A 17,149-nucleotide genomic window follows, 5' to 3' on the forward strand; every position below is an offset into this window, starting at 1 on the left:
GCCCTGTAATCCCGGGTAGCAAACCCAGACTCCTCCAGGGAAGATACCCGAGATGATTTTTCTCCTTGGACAATGCTCCATCTTCTGGGATGCATCTGAGATTTCTCCCAGGCGTCTCCCGCAGAGTTTTCTCCAGTGCTTTAGGGCCCTGTGATCCCGGGTAGCAACCCCAGACTCCTCCAGGGAAGATACCCGAGATGATTTTTCTCCTTGGACAATGCTCCATCTTCTGGGATGCATCTGAGATTCCTCCCAGGCATCTCCCGCAGACTTTTTTCCTGTGGTTTGGGTCCATGTAATCCCGGGTAGCAACCCCGGACTCCTCCAGGGAAGATACCCAAGATGATTTTTCTCCTTGGACAATGCTCCATCTTCTGGGATGCATCTGAGATTCCTCCCAGGCGTCTCCCGCAGACATTTTTCCTGTGGTTTGGGTCCCTGTCATCCCGGGTAGCAACCCCAGACTCCTCCAGGGAAGATACCCGAGATGATTTTTCTCCTTGGACAAGGCTCCATCCTCTGGGATGCATCCGAGACTTGTCGCAGCTATGTCCCTGAGTCTTTTTTCTTGCGGTTTAGGGTTCTGTCATCCCAGGTAGCAACCCCAGACTCCTCCAGGGAAGATACCCGAGATGATTTTTCTCTTTGGACAACGCTCCATTTTCTGGGAAGCATCGGAGATTCCTTGCAGGTATGTCCCTAAGTCTTTATTCCGGTGGTTTAGGGCCCTGTAATCCCGGGTAGCAAACCCAGACTCCTCCAGGGAAGATACCCGAGATGATTTTTCTCCTTGGACAATGCTCCATCTTCTGGGATGCATCTGAGATTTCTCCCAGGCGTCTCCCGCAGAGTTTTCTCCAGTGCTTTAGGGCCCTGTGATCCCGGGTAGCAACCCCAGACTCCTCCAGGGAAGATACCCGAGATGATTTTTCTCCTTGGACAATGCTCCATCTTCTGGGATGCATCTGAGATTCCTCCCAGGCATCTCCCGCAGACTTTTTTCCTGTGGTTTGGTGCATGTAATCCCGGGTAGCAACCCCAGACTCCTCCAGGGAAGACACCCGAGATGATTTTTCTCCTTGGACAAGGCTCCATCCTCTGGGATGCATCCGAGACTCGTCGCAGCTATGTCCCTGAGTCTTTTTTCTCGCGGTTTAGGGTTCTGTCATCCCAGGTAGCAACCCCAGATTCCTCCACGGAAGATACCCAAGATGATTTTTCTCTCTTGACAGTGGTCCATCCTGCGGGACCTTCCCAGAACTCCTCCCAAGCGTCTCCCGCATAGTTTTCTCCAGTGCTTTAGGGCCCTGTGGTCCCGGGTAGCAACCCCAGACTCCTCCAGGGAAGATACCCGAGATGATTTTTCTCCTTGGACAATGCTCCATCCTCTGGGAATCAATAGAGACTCCTTGCCGGTATGTCCCTGAGTCTTTATTCCGGTGGTTTAGGGCCCTGTAATCCCGGGTAGCAACCCCAGACTCCTCCAGGGAAGATACCCGAGATGATTTTTCTCCTTGGACAAGGCTCCATCCTCTGGGATGCATCCGAGACTTGTCACAGCTATGTCCCTGAGTCTTTTTTCTTGCGGTTTAGGGTTCTGTCATCCCAGGTAGCAACCCCAGACTCCTCCAGGGAAGATACCCGAGATGATTTTTCTCCTTGGACAATGCTCCATCCTCTGGGAATCAATAGAGACTCCTTGCCGGTATGTCCCTGAGTCTTTATTCCGGTGGTTTAGGGCCCTGTAATCCCGGGTAGCAACCCCAGACTCCTCCAGGGAAGATACCCGAGATGATTTTTCTCCTTGGACAATGCTCCATCTTCTGGGATGCATCTGAGATTTCTCCCAGGCGTCTCCCGCAGAGTTTTCTCCAGTGCTTTAGGGCCCTGTGATCCCGGGTAGCAACCCCAGACTCCTCCAGGGAAGATACCCGAGATGATTTTTCTCCTTGGACAATGCTCCATCTTCTGGGATGCATCTGAGATTCCTCCCAGGCATCTCCCGCAGACTTTTTTCCTGTGGTTTGGGTCCATGTAATCCCGGGTAGCAACCCCAGACTCCTCCAGGGAAGACACCCGAGATGATTTTTCTCCTTGGACAAGGCTCCATCCTCTGGGATGCATCCAAGACTTGTCGCAGCTATGTCCCTGAGTCTTTTTTCTCGCGGTTTAGGGTTCTGTCATCCCAGGTACCAACCCCAGACTCCTCCAGGGAAGACACCCAAGATGATTTTTCTGTCTTGACAGTGGTCCATCCTGCGGGACCTTCCCAGAACTCCTCCCAAGCGTCTCCCGCATGGTTTTCTCCAGTGCTTTAGGGCCCTGTGGTCCCGGGTAGCAACCCCAGACTCCTCCAGGGAAGATACCCGAGATGATTTTTCTCCTTGGACAATGCTCCATCCTCTGGGAATCAATAGAGACTCCTTGCCGGTATGTCCCTGAGTCTTTATTCCGGTGGTTTAGGGCCCTGTAATCCCGGGTAGCAACCCCAGACTCCTCCAGGGAAGATACCCGAGATGATTTTTCTCCTTGGACAAGGCTCCATCCTCTGGGATGCATCCGAGACTTGTCGCAGCTATGTCCCTGAGTCTTTTTTCTTGCGGTTTAGGGTTCTGTCATCCCAGGTAGCAACCCCAGACTCCTCCAGGGAAGATACCCGAGATGATTTTTCTGTTTGGACAACGCTCCATTTTCTGGGAAGCATCGGAGATTCCTTGCAGGTATGTCCCTGAGTCTTTATTCCGGTGGTTTAGGGCCCTGTAATCCCGGGTAGCAAACCCAGACTCCTCCAGGTAAGATACCCGAGATGATTTTTCTCCTTGGACAATGCTCCATCTTCTGGGATGCATCTGAGATTTCTCCCAGGCGTCTCCCGCAGAGTTTTCTCCAGTGCTTTAGGGCCCTGTGATCCCGGGTAGCAACCCCAGACTCCTCCAGGGAAGATACCCGAGATGATTTTTCTCCTTGGACAATGCTCCATCTTCTGGGATGCATCTGAGATTCCTCCCAGGCATCTCCCGCAGACTTTTTTCCTGTGGTTTGGTGCATGTAATCCCGGGTAGCAACCCCAGAGTCCTCCAGGGAAGACACCCGAGATGATTTTTCTCCTTGGACAAGGCTCCATCCTCTGGGATGCATCCGAGACTTGTCGCAGCTATGTCCCTGAGTCTTTTTTCTCGCGGTTTAGGGTTCTGTCATCCCAGGTAGCAACCCCAGATTCCTCCACGGAAGATACCCAAGATGATTTTTCTCTCTTGACAGTGGTCCATCCTGCGGGACCTACCCAGAACTCCTCCCAAGCGTCTCCCGCATAGTTTTCTCCAGTGCTTTAGGGCCCTGTGGTCCCGGGTAGCAACCCCAGACTCCTCCAGGGAAGATACCCGAGATGATTTTTCTCCTTGGACAAGGCTCCATCCTCTGGGATGCATCCGAGACTTGTCGCAGCTATGTCCCTGAGTCTTTTTTCTTGCGGTTTAGGGTTCTGTCATCCCAGGTACCAACCCCAGACTCCTCCAGGGAAGACACCCAAGATGATTTTTCTGTCTTGACAGTGGTCCATCCTGCGGGACCTTCCCAGAACTCCTCCCAAGCGTCTCCCGCATAGTTTTCTCCAGTGCTTTAGGGCCCTGTGGTCCCGGGTAGCAACCCCAGACTCCTCCAGGGAAGATACCCGAGATGATTTTTCTCCTTGGACAATGCTCCATCCTCTGGGAATCAATAGAGACTCCTTGCCGGTATGTCCCTGAGTCTTTATTCCGGTGGTTTAGGGCCCTGTAATCCCGGGTAGCAACCCCAGACTCCTCCAGGGAAGATACCCAAGATGATTTTTCTGCTTGGACAAATCTCCATCCTGTGGGATGCATCTGAGATTCCTCCCAGGCGTCTCCCGCAGACTTTTTTCCTGTGGTTTGGGTCCCTGTCATCCCGGGTAGCAACCCCAGACTCCTTCAGGGAAGATACCCGAGATGATTTTTCTCCTTGGACAATGCTCCATCCTCTGGAATGCATCCGAGACTTGTCGCAGCTATGTCCCTGAGTCTTTTTTCTCGCGGTTTAGGGTTCTGTCATCCCAGGTAGCAACCCCAGACTCCTCCAGGGAAGACACCCGAGATGATTTTTCTCTCTTGACAGTGGTCCATCTCGCGGGATCTACCCAGAACTCCTCCCAGGAGTCTCACGCAGTTTTCTCCAGTGCTTTAGGGCCCTGTGATCCCGGGTAGCAACCCCAGACTCCTCCAGGGAAGATACCCGAGATGATTTTTCTCCTTGGACAATGCTCCATCTTCAGGGATGCATCTGAGATTCCTCCCAGGCATCTCCCGCAGACTTTTTTCCTGTGGTTTGGTGCATGTAATCCCGGGTAGCAACCCCAGACTCCTCCAGGGAAGATACCCGAGATGATTTTTCTCCTTGGACAATGCTCCATCCTCTGGGAATCAATAGAGACTCCTTGCCGGTATGTCCCTGAGTCTTTATTCCGGTGGTTTAGGGCCCTGTAATCCCGGGTAGCAACCCCAGACTCCTCCAGGGAAGATACCCGAGATGATTTTTCTCCTTGGACAAGGCTCCATCCTCTGGGATGCATCCGAGACTTGTCGCAGCTATGTCCCTGAGTCTTTTTTCTTGCGGTTTAGGGTTCTGTCATCCCAGGTAGCAACCCCAGACTCCTCCAGGGAAGATACCCGAGATGATTTTTCTCTTTGGACAACGCTCCATTTTCTGGGAAGCATCGGAGATTCCTTGCAGGTATGTACCTGAGTCTTTATTCCGGTGGTTTAGGGCCCTGTAATCCCGGGTAGCAAACCCAGACTCCTCCAGGGAAGATACCCGAGATGATTTTTCTCCTTGGACAATGCTCCATCTTCTGGGATGCATCTGAGATTTCTCCCAGGCATCTCCCGCAGACTTTTTTCCTGTGGTTTGGGTCCATGTAATCCTGGGTAGCAACCCCGGACTCCTCCAGGGAAGATACCCAAGATGATTTTTCTCCTTGGACAATGCTCCATCTTCTGGGATGCATCTGAGATTCCTCCCAGGCGTCTCCCGCAGACATTTTTCCTGTGGTTTGGGTCCCTGTAATCCCGGGTAGCAACCCCAGACTCCTCCAGGGAAGATACCCGAGATGATTTTTCTCCTTGGACAAGGCTCCATCCTCTGGGATGCATCCGAGACTTGTCGCAGCTATGTCCCTGAGTCTTTTTTCTCGCGGTTTAGGGTTCTGTCATCCCAGGTAGCAACCCCAGATTCCTCCACGGAAGATACCCAAGATGATTTTTCTCTCTTGACAGTGGTCCATCCTGCGGGACCTACCCAGAACTCCTCCCAAGCGTCTCCCGCATAGTTTTCTCCAGTGCTTTAGGGCCCTGTGGTCCCGGGTAGCAACCCCAGACTCCTCCAGGGAAGATACCCGAGATGATTTTTCTCCTTGGACAATGCTCCATCCTCTGGGAATCAATAGAGACTCCTTGCCGGTATGTCCCTGAGTCTTTATTCCTGTGGTTTGGGTCCCTGTCATCCCGGGTAGCAACCCCAGACTCCTCCAGGGAAGATACCCGAGATGATTTTTCTCTTTGGACAACGCTCCATTTTCTGGGAAGCATCGGAGATTCCTTGCAGGTATGTACCTGAGTCTTTATTCCGGTGGTTTAGGGCCCTGTAATCCCGGGTAGCAAACCCAGACTCCTCCAGGGAAGATACCCGAGATGATTTTTCTCCTTGGACAATGCTCCATCTTCTGGGATGCATCTGAGATTTCTCCCAGGCGTCTCCCGCAGAGTTTTCTCCAGTGCTTTAGGGCCCTGTGATCCCGGGTAGCAACCCCAGACTCCTCCAGGGAAGATACCCGAGATGATTTTTCTCCTTGGACAATGCTCCATCTTCTGGGATGCATCTGAGATTCCTCCCAGGCATCTCCCGCAGACTTTTTTCCTGTGGTTTGGGTCCATGTAATCCCGGGTAGCAACCCCGGACTCCTCCAGGGAAGATACCCAAGATGATTTTTCTCCTTGGACAATGCTCCATCTTCTGGGATGCATCTGAGATTCCTCCCAGGCGTCTCCCGCAGACATTTTTCCTGTGGTTTGGGTCCCTGTAATCCCGGGTAGCAACCCCAGACTCCTCCAGGGAAGATACCCGAGATGATTTTTCTCCTTGGACAAGGCTCCATCCTCTGGGATGCATCCGAGACTTGTCGCAGCTATGTCCCTGAGTCTTTTTTCTTGCGGTTTAGGGTTCTGTCATCCCAGGTAGCAACCCCAGACTCCTCCAGGGAAGATACCCGAGATGAATTTCTCTTTGGACAACGCTCCATTTTCTGGGAAGCATCGGAGATTCCTTGCAGGTATGTCCCTAAGTCTTTATTCCGGTGGTTTAGGGCCCTGTAATCCCGGGTAGCAAACCCAGACTCCTCCAGGGAAGATACCCGAGATGATTTTTCTCCTTGGACAATGCTCCATCTTCTGGGATGCATCTGAGATTCCTCCCAGGCATCTCCCGCAGACTTTTTTCCTGTGGTTTGGTGCATGTAATCCCGGGTAGCAACCCCAGACTCCTCCAGGGAAGACACCCGAGATGATTTTTCTCCTTGGACAAGGCTCCATCCTCTGGGATGCATCCGAGACTTGTCGCAGCTATGTCCCTGAGTCTTTTTTCTCGCGGTTTAGGGTTCTGTCATCCCAGGTACCAACCCCAGATTCCTCCACGGAAGATACCCAAGATGATTTTTCTCTCTTGACAGTGGTCCATCCTGCGGGACCTACCCAGAACTCCTCCCAAGCGTCTCCCGCATAGTTTTCTCCAGTGCTTTAGGGCCCTGTGGTCCCGGGTAGCAACCCCAGACTCCTCCAGGGAAGATACCCGAGATGATTTTTCTCCTTGGACAATGCTCCATCCTCTGGGAATCAATAGAGACTCCTTGCCGGTATGTCCCTGAGTCTTTATTCCTGTGGTTTGGGTCCCTGTAATCCCGGGTAGCAACCCCAGACTCCTCCAGGGAAGATACCCGAGATGATTTTTCTCCTTGGACAAGGCTCCATCCTCTGGGATGCATCCGAGACTTGTCGCAGCTATGTCCCTGAGTCTTTTTTCTTGCGGTTTAGGGTTCTGTCATCCCAGGTAGCAACCCCAGACTCCTCCAGGGAAGATACCCGAGATGATTTTTCTCTTTGGACAACGCTCCATTTTCTGGGAAGCATCGGAGATTCCTTGCAGGTATGTCCCTGAGTCTTTATTCCGGTGGTTTAGGGCCCTGTAATCCCGGGTAGCAAACCCAGACTCCTCCAGGGAAGATACCCGAGATGATTTTTCTCCTTGGACAATGCTCCATCCTCTGGGAATCAATAGAGACTCCTTGCCGGTATGTCCCTGAGTCTTTATTCCGGTGGTTTAGGGCCCTGTAATCCCGGGTAGCAACCCCAGACTCCTCCAGGGAAGATACCCGAGATGATTTTTCTCCTTGGACAATGCTCCATCTTCTGGGATGCATCTGAGATTTCTCCCAGGCGTCTCCCGCAGAGTTTTTTCCAGTGCTTTAGGGCCCTGTGATCCCGGGTAGCAACCCCAGACTCCTCCAGGGAAGATACCCGAGATGATTTTTCTCCTTGGACAATGCTCCATCTTCTGGGATGCATCTGAGATTCCTCCCAGGCATCTCCCGCAGACTTTTTTCCTGTGGTTTGGGTCCCTGTCATCCCGGGTAGCAACCCCAGACTCCTCCAGGGAAGACACCCGAGATGATTTTTCTCCTTGGACAAGGCTCCATCCTCTGGGATGCATCCGAGACTTGTCGCAGCTATGTCCCTGAGTCTTTTTTCTCGCGGTTTAGGGTTCTGTCATCCCAGGTAGCAACCCCAGATTCCTCCACGGAAGATACCCAAGATGATTTTTCTCTCTTGACAGTGGTCCATCCCGCGGGACCTACCCAGAACTCCTCCCAAGCGTCTCCCGCATAGTTTTCTCCAGTGCTTTAGGGCCCTGTGGTCCCGGGTAGCAACCCCAGACTCCTCCAGGGAAGATACCCGAGATGATTTTTCTCCTTGGACAATGCTCCATCCTCTGGGAATCAATAGAGACTCCTTGCCGGTATGTCCCTGAGTCTTTATTCCGGTGGTTTAGGGCCCTGTAATCCCGGGTAGCAACCCCAGACTCCTCCAGGGAAGATACCCGAGATGATTTTTCTCCTTGGACAAGGCTCCATCCTCTGGGATGCATCCGAGACTTGTCGCAGCTATGTCCCTGAGTCTTTTTTCTTGCGGTTTAGGGTTCTGTCATCCCAGGTACCAACCTCAGACTCCTCCAGGGAAGACACCCAAGATGATTTTTCTGTCTTGACGGTGGTCCATCCTGCGGGACCTTCCCAGAACTCCTCCCAAGCGTCTCCCGCATAGTTTTCTCCAGTGCTTTAGGGCCCTATGGTCCCGGGTAGCAACCCCAGACTCCTCCAGGGAAGATACCCGAGATGATTTTTCTCCTTGGACAATGCTCCATCCTCTGGGAATCAATAGAGACTCCTTGCCGGTATGTCCCTGAGTCTTTATTCCGGTGGTTTAGGGCCCTGTAATCCCGGGTAGCAACCCCAGACTCCTCCAGGGAAGATACCCAAGATGATTTTTCTGCTTGGACAAATCTCCATCCTGTGGGATGCATCTGAGATTCCTCCCAGGTGTCTCCCGCAGACTTTTTTCCTGTGGTTTGGGTCCCTGTCATCCCGGGTAGCAACCCCAGACTCCTTCAGGGAAGATACCCGAGATGATTTTTCTCCTTGGACAATGCTCCATCCTCTGGAATGCATCCGAGACTTGTCGCAGCTATGTCCCTGAGTCTTTTTTCTCGCGGTTTAGGGTTCTGTCATCCCAGGTAGCAACCCCAGACTCCTCCAGGGAAGACACCCAAGATGATTTTTCTCTCTTGACAGTGGTCCATCTCGCGGGATCTACCCAGAACTCCTCCCAGGAGTCTCACGCAGAGTTTTCTCCAGTGCTTTAGGGCCCTGTGATCCCGGGTAGCAACCCCAGACTCCTCCAGGGAAGATACCCGAGATGATTTTTCTCCTTGGACAATGCTCCATCTTCTGGGATGCATCTGAGATTCCTCCCAGGCATCTCCCGCAGACTTTTTTCCTGTGGTTTGGTGCATGTCATCCCGGGTAGCAACCCCAGACTCCTCCAGGGAAGACACCCGAGATGATTTTTCTCCTTGGACAAGGCTCCATCCTCTGGGATGCATCCGAGACTTGTCGCAGCTATGTCCCTGAGTCTTTTTTCTCGCGGTTTAGGGTTCTGTCATCCCAGGTAGCAACCCCAGATTCCTCCACGGAAGATACCCAAGATGATTTTTCTCTCTTGACAGTGGTCCATCCTGCGGGACCTACCCAGAACTCCTCCCAAGCGTCTCCCGCATAGTTTTCTCCAGTGCTTTAGGGCCCTGTGGTCCCGGGTAGCAACCCCAGACTCCTCCAGGGAAGATACCCGAGATGATTTTTCTCCTTGGACAATGCTCCATCTTCTGGGATGCATCTGAGATTCCTCCCAGGCATCTCCCGCAGACTTTTTTCCTCTGGTTTGGTGCATGTAATCCCGGGTAGCAACCCCAGACTCCTCCAGGGAAGATACCCGAGATGATTTTTCTCCTTGGACAAGGCTCCATCCTCTGGGATGCATCCGAGACTTGTCGCAGCTATGTCCCTGAGTCTTTTTTCTTGCGGTTTAGGGTTCTGTCATCCCAGGTAGCAACCCCAGACTCCTCCAGGGAAGATACCCGAGATGATTTTTCTCTTTGGACAACGCTCCATTTTCTGGGAAGCATCGGAGATTCCTTGCAGGTATGTCCCTGAGTCTTTATTCCGGTGGTTTAGGGCCCTGTAATCCCGGGTAGCAAACCCAGACTCCTCCAGGGAAGATACCCGAGATGATTTTTCTCCTTGGACAATGCTCCATCTTCTGGGATTCATCTGAGATTTCTCCCAGGCGTCTCCCGCAGAGTTTTCTCCAGTGCTTTAGGGCCCTGTGATCCCGGGTAGCAACCCCAGACTCCTCCAGGGAAGATACCCGAGATGATTTTTCTCCTTGGACAATGCTCCATCTTCTGGGATGCATCTGAGATTCCTCCCAGGCATCTCCCGCAGACTTTTTTCCTGTGGTTTGGGTCCATGTAATCCCGGGTAGCAACCCCAGACTCCTCCAGGGAAGATACCCGAGATGATTTTTCTCCTTGGACAAGGCTCCATCCTCTGGGATGCATCCGAGACTTGTCGCAGCTATGTCCCTGAGTCTTTTCTCTTGCGGTTTAGGGTTCTGTCATCCCAGGTACCAACCCCAGACTCCTCCAGGGAAGACACCCAAGATGATTTTTCTGTCTTGACAGTGGTCCATCCTGCGGGACCTTCCCAGAACTCCTCCCAAGCGTCTCCCGCATAGTTTTCTCCAGTGCTTTAGGGCCCTGTGGTCCCGGGTAGCAACCCCAGACTCCTCCAGGGAAGATACCCGAGATGATTTTTCTCCTTGGACAATGCTCCATCCTCTGGGAATCAATAGAGACTCCTTGCCGGTATGTCCCTGAGTCTTTATTCCGGTGGTTTAGGGCCCTGTAATCCCGGGTAGCAACCCCAGACTCCTCCAGGGAAGATACCCGAGATGATTTTTCTCCTTGGACAATGCTCCATCTTCTGGGATGCATCTGAGATTTCTCCCAGGCGTCTCCCGCAGAGTTTTCTCCAGTGCTTTAGGGCCCTGTGATCCCGGGTAGCAACCCCAGACTCCTCCAGGGAAGATACCCGAGATGATTTTTCTCCTTGGACAATGCTCCATCTTCTGGGATGCATCTGAGATTCCTCCCAGGCATCTCCCGCAGACTTTTTTCCTGTGGTTTGGTGCATGTAATCCCGGGTAGCAACCCCAGACTCCTCCAGGGAAGACACCCGAGATGATTTTTCTCCTTGGACAAGGCTCCATCCTCTGGGATGCATCCGAGACTTGTCGCAGCTATGTCCCTGAGTCTTTTTTCTCGCGGTTTAGGGTTCTGTCATCCCAGGTAGCAACCCCAGATTCCTCCACGGAAGATACCCAAGATGATTTTTCTCTCTTGACAGTGGTCCATCCTGCGGGACCTACCCAGAACTCCTCCCAAGCGTCTCCCGCATAGTTTTCTCCAGTGCTTTAGGGCCCTGTGGTCCCGGGTAGCAACCCCAGACTCCTCCAGGGAAGATACCCGAGATGATTTTTCTCCTTGGACAATGCTCCATCCTCTGGGAATCAATAGAGACTCCTTGCCGGTATGTCCCTGAGTCTTTATTCCGGTGGTTTAGGGCCCTGTAATCCCGGGTAGCAACCCCAGACTCCTCCAGGGAAGATACCCGAGATGATTTTTCTCCTTGGACAAGGCTCCATCCTCTGGGATGCATCCGAGACTTGTCGCAGCTATGTCCCTGAGTCTTTTTTCTTGCGGTTTAGGGTTCTGTCATCCCAGGTAGCAACCCCAGACTCCTCCAGGGAAGATACCCGAGATGATTTTTCTCTTTGGACAACGCTCCATTTTCTGGGAAGCATCGGAGATTCCTTGCAGGTATGTCCCTGAGTCTTTATTCCGGTGGTTTAGGGCCCTGTAATCCCGGGTAGCAAACCCAGACTCCTCCAGGGAAGATACCCGAGATGATTTTTCTCCTTGGACAATGCTCCATCTTCTGGGATGCATCTGAGATTTCTCCCAGGCGTCTCTCGCAGAGTTTTCTCCAGTGCTTTAGGGCCCTGTGATCCCGGGTAGCAACCCCAGACTCCTCCGGGGAAGATACCCGAGATGATTTTTCTCCTTGGACAATGCTCCATCTTCTGGGATGCATCTGAGATTCCTCCCAGGCATCTCCCGCAGACATTTTTCCTGTGGTTTGGGTCCCTGTCATCCCGGGTAGCAACCCCAGACTCCTCCAGGGAAGACACCCGAGATGATTTTTCTCCTTGGACAAGGCTCCATCCTCTGGGATGCATCCGAGACTTGTCGCAGCTATGTCCCTGAGTCTTTTTTCTTGCGGTTTAGGGTTCTGTCATCCCAGGTACCAACCCCAGACTCCTCCAGGGAAGACACCCAAGATGATTTTTCTGTCTTGACAGTGGTCCATCCTGCGGGACCTTCCCAGAACTCCTCCCAAGCGTCTCCCGCATAGTTTTCTCCAGTGCTTTAGGGCCCTGTGGTCCCGGGTAGCAACCCCAGACTCCTCCAGGGAAGATACCCGAGATGATTTTTCTCCTTGGACAATGCTCCATCCTCTGGGAATCAATAGAGACTCCTTGCCGGTATGTCCCTGAGTCTTTATTCCGGTGGTTTAGGGCCCTGTAATCCCGGGTAGCAACCCCAGACTCCTCCAGAGAAGATACCCGAGATGATTTTTCTCCTTGGACAAGGCTCCATCCTCTGGGATGCATCCGAGACTTGTCGCAGCTATGTCCCTGAGTCTTTTTTCTTGCGGTTTAGGGTTCTGTCATCCCAGGTAGCAACCCCAGACTCCTCCAGGGAAGATACCTGAGATGATTTTTCTCTTTGGACAACGCTCCATTTTCTGGGAAGCATCGGAGATTCCTTGCAGGTATGTCCCTGAGTCTTTATTCCGGTGGTTTAGGGCCCTGTAATCCCGGGTAGCAAACCCAGACTCCTCCAGGGAAGATACCCGAGATGATTTTTCTCCTTGGACAATGCTCCATCTTCTGGGATGCATCTGAGATTTCTCCCAGGCGTCTCCCGCAGAGTTTTCTCCAGTGCTTTAGGGCCCTGTGATCCCGGGTAGCAACCCCAGACTCCTCCAGGGAAGATACCCGAGATGATTTTTCTCCTTGGACAATGCTCCATCTTCTGGGATGCATCTGAGATTCCTCCCAGGCATCTCCCGCAGACTTTTTTCCTGTGGTTTGGGTCCCTGTCATCCCGGGTAGCAACCCCAGACTCCTCCAGGGAAGATACCCGAGATGATTTTTCTCCTTGGACAAGGCTCCATCCTCTGGGATGCATCCGAGACTTGTCGCAGCTATGTCCCTGAGTCTTTTTTCTTGCGGTTTAGGGTTCTGTCATCCCAGGTACCAACCCCAGACTCCTCCAGGGAAGACACCCAAGATGATTTTTCTGTCTTGACAGTGGTCCATCCTGCGGGACCTTCCCAGAACTCCTCCCAAGCGTCTCCCGCATAGTTTTCTCCAGTGCTTTAGGGCCCTGTGGTCCCGGGTAGCAACCCCAGACTCCTCCAGGGAAGATACCCGAGATGATTTTTCTCCTTGGACAATGCTCCATCCTCTGGGAATCAATAGAGACTCCTTGCCGGTATGTCCCTGAGTCTTTATTCCGGTGGTTTAGGGCCCTGTAATCCCGGGTAGCAACCCCAGACTCCTCCAGGGAAGATACCCAAGATGATTTTTCTGCTTGGACAAATCTCCATCCTGTGGGATGCATCTGAGATTCCTCCCAGGCGTCTCCCGCAGACTTTTTTCCTGTGGTTTGGGTCCCTGTCATCCCGGGTAGCAACCCCAGACTCCTTCAGGGAAGATACCCGAGATGATTTTTCTCCTTGGACAATGCTCCATCCTCTGGAATGCATCCGAGACTTGTCGCAGCTATGTCCCTGAGTCTTTTTTCTCGCGGTTTAGGGTTCTGTCATCCCAGGTAGCAACCCCAGACTCCTCCAGGGAAGACACCCAAGATGATTTTTCTCTCTTGACAGTGGTCCATCTCGCGGGATCTACCCAGAACTCCTCCCAGGAGTCTCACGCAGAGTTTTCTCCAATGCTTTAGGGCCCAGTGATCCCGGGTAGCAACCCCAGACTCCTCCAGGGAAGATACCCGAGATGATTTTTCTCCTTGGACAATGCTCCATCTTCTGGGATGCATCTGAGATTCCTCCCAGGCATCTCCCGCAGACATTTTTCCTCTGGTTTGGTGCATGTAATCCCGGGTAGCAACCCCAGACTCCTCCAGGGAAGATACCCGAGATGATTTTTCTCCTTGGACAAGGCTCCATTTTCTGGGAAGCATCGGAGATTCCTTGCAGGTATGTCCCTGAGTCTTTATTCCGGTGGTTTAGGGCCCTGTAATCCCGGGTAGCAAACCCAGACTCCTCCAGGGAAGATACCCGAGATGATTTTTCTCCTTGGACAATGCTCCATCTTCTGGGATGCATCTGAGATTTCTCCCAGGCATCTCCCGCAGAGTTTTCTCCAGTGCTTTAGGGCCCTGTGATCCCGGGTAGCAACCCCAGACTCCTCCAGGGAAGATACCCGAGATGATTTTTCTCCTTGGACAATGCTCCATCTTCTGGGATGCATCTGAGATTCCTCCCAGGCGTCTCCCGCAGACTTTTTTCCTGTGGTTTGGGTCGCTGTAATCCCGGGTAGCAACCCCAGACTCCTCCAGGGAAGACATCCGAGATGATTTTTCTCCTTGGACAAGGCTCCATCCTCTGGGATGCATCCGAGACTTGTCGCAGCTATGTCCCTGAGTCTTTTTTCTCGCGGTTTAGGGTTCTGTCATCCCAGGTAGCAACCCCAGATTCCTCCACGGAAGATACCCAAGATGATTTTTCTCTCTTGACAGTGGTCCATCCTGCGGGACTAACCCAGAACTCCTCCCAAGCGTCTCCCGCATAGTTTTCTCCAGTGCTTTAGGGCCCTGTGGTCCCGGGTAGCAACCCCAGACTCCTCCAGGGAAGATACCCGAGATGATTTTTCTCCTTGGACAATGCTCCATCCTCTGGGAATCAATAGAGACTCCTTGCCGGTATGTCCCTGAGTCTTTATTCCGGTGGTTTAGGGCCCTGTAATCCCGGGTAGCAACCCCAGACTCCTCCAGGGAAGATACCCGAGATGATTTTTCTCCTTGGACAATGCTCCATCCTCTGGAATGCATCCGAGACTTGTCGCAGCTATGTCCCTGAGTCTTTTTTCTCGCGGTTTAGGGTTCTGTCATCCCAGGTAGCAACCCCAGACTCCTCCAGGGAAGATACCCGAGATGATTTTTCTCTTTGGACAACGCTCCATTTTCTGGGAAGCATCGGAGATTCCTTGCAGGTATGTCCCTGAGTCTTTATTCCGGTGGTTTAGGGCCCTGTAATCCCGGGTAGCAAACCCAGACTCCTCCAGGGAAGATACCCGAGATGATTTTTCTCCTTGGACAATGCTCCATCTTCTGGGATGCATCTGAGATTTCTCCCAGGCGTCTCCCGCAGAGTTTTCTCCAGTGCTTTAGGGCCCTGTGATCCCGGGTAGCAACCCCAGACTCCTCCAGGGAAGATACCCGAGATGATTTTTCTCCTTGGACAATGCTCCATCTTCTGGGATGCATCTGAGATTCCTCCCAGGCATCTCCCGCAGACTTTTTTCCTGTGGTTTGGGTCCATGTAATCCCGGGTAGCAACCCCTGACTCCTCCAGGGAAGATACCCGAGATGATTTTTCTCCTTGGACAAGGCTCCATCCTCTGGGATGCATCCGAGACTTGTCGCAGCTATGTCCCTGAGTCTTTTTTCTTGCGGTTTAGGGTTCTGTCATCCCAGGTACCAACCCCAGACTCCTCCAGGGAAGACACGCAAGATGATTTTTCTGTCTTGACAGTGGTCCATCCTGCAGGACCTTCCCAGAACTCCTCCCAAGCGTCTCCCGCATAGTTTTCTCCAGTGCTTTAGGGCCCTGTGGTCCCGGGTAGCAACCCCAGACTCCTCCAGGGAAGATACCCGAGATGATTTTTCTCCTTGGACAATGCTCCATCCTCTGGGAATCAATAGAGACTCCTTGCCGGTATGTCCCTGAGTCTTTATTCCGGTGGTTTAGGGCCCTGTAATCCCGGGTAGCAACCCCAGACTCCTCCAGGGAAGATACCCAAGATGATTTTTCTGCTTGGACAAATCTCCATCCTGTGGGATGCATCTGAGATTCCTCCCAGGCGTCTCCCGCAGACTTTTTTCCTGTGGTTTGGGTCCCTGTCATCCCGGGTAGCAACCCCAGACTCCTTCAGGGAAGATACCCGAGATGATTTTTCTCCTTGGACAATGCTCCATCCTCTGGAATGCATCCGAGACTTGTCGCAGCTATGTCCCTGAGTCTTTTTTCTCGCGGTTTAGGGTTCTGTCATCCCAGGTAGCAACCCCAGACTCCTCCAGGGAAGACACCCAAGATGATTTTTCTCTCTTGACAGTGGTCCATCTCGCGGGATCTACCCAGAACTCCTCCCAGGAGTCTCACGCAGAGTTTTCTCCAGTGCTTTAGGGCCCTGTGATCCCGGGTAGCAACCCCAGACTCCTCCAGGGAAGATACCCGAGATGATTTTTCTCCTTGGACAATGCTCCATCTTCTGGGATGCATCTGAGATTCCTCCCAGGCATCTCCCGCAGACTTTTTTCCTGTGGTTTGGTGCATGTAATCCCGGGTAGCAACCCCAGACTCCTCCAGGGAAGACACCCGAGATGATTTTTCTCCTTGGACAAGGCTCCATCCTCTGGGATGCATCTGAGACTTGTCGCAGCTATGTCCCTGAGTCTTTTTTCTCGCGGTTTAGGGTTCTGTCATCCCAGGTAGCAACCCCAGATTCCTCCACGGAAGATACCCAAGATGATCTTTCTCTCTTGACAGTGGTCCATCCTGCGGGACCTACCCAGAACTCCTCCCAAGCGTCTCCCGCATAGTTTTCTCCAGTGCTTTAGGGCCCTGTGGTCCCGGGTAGCAACCCCAGACTCCTCCAGGGAAGATACCCGAGATGATTTTTCTCCTTGGACAATGCTCCATCCTCTGGGAATCAATAGAGACTCCTTGCCGGTATGTCCCTGAGTCTTTATTCCGGTGGTTTAGGGCCCTGTAATCCCGGGTAGCAACCCCAGACTCCTCCAGGGAAGATACCCGAGATGATTTTTCTCCTTGGACAATGCTCCATCCTCTGGAATGCATCCGAGACTTGTCGCAGCTATGTCCCTGACTCTTTTTTCTTGCGGTTTAGGGTTCTGTCATCCCAGGTAGCAACCCCAGACTCCTCCAGGGAAGATACCCGAGATGATTTTTCTCTTTGGACAACGCTCCATTTTCTGGGAAGCATCGGAGATTCCTTGCAGGTATGTCCCTGAGTCTTTATTCCGGTGGTTTAGGGCCCTGTAATCCCGGGTAGCAACCCCAGACTCCTCCAGGGAAGATACCCGA

The sequence above is a fragment of the Vanellus vanellus genome, assembly GCF_965231255.1.
Source record: "Vanellus vanellus genome assembly, contig: HAP1_SCAFFOLD_39, whole genome shotgun sequence".
Classification (NCBI taxonomy): Eukaryota; Metazoa; Chordata; class Aves; order Charadriiformes; family Charadriidae; genus Vanellus; species Vanellus vanellus.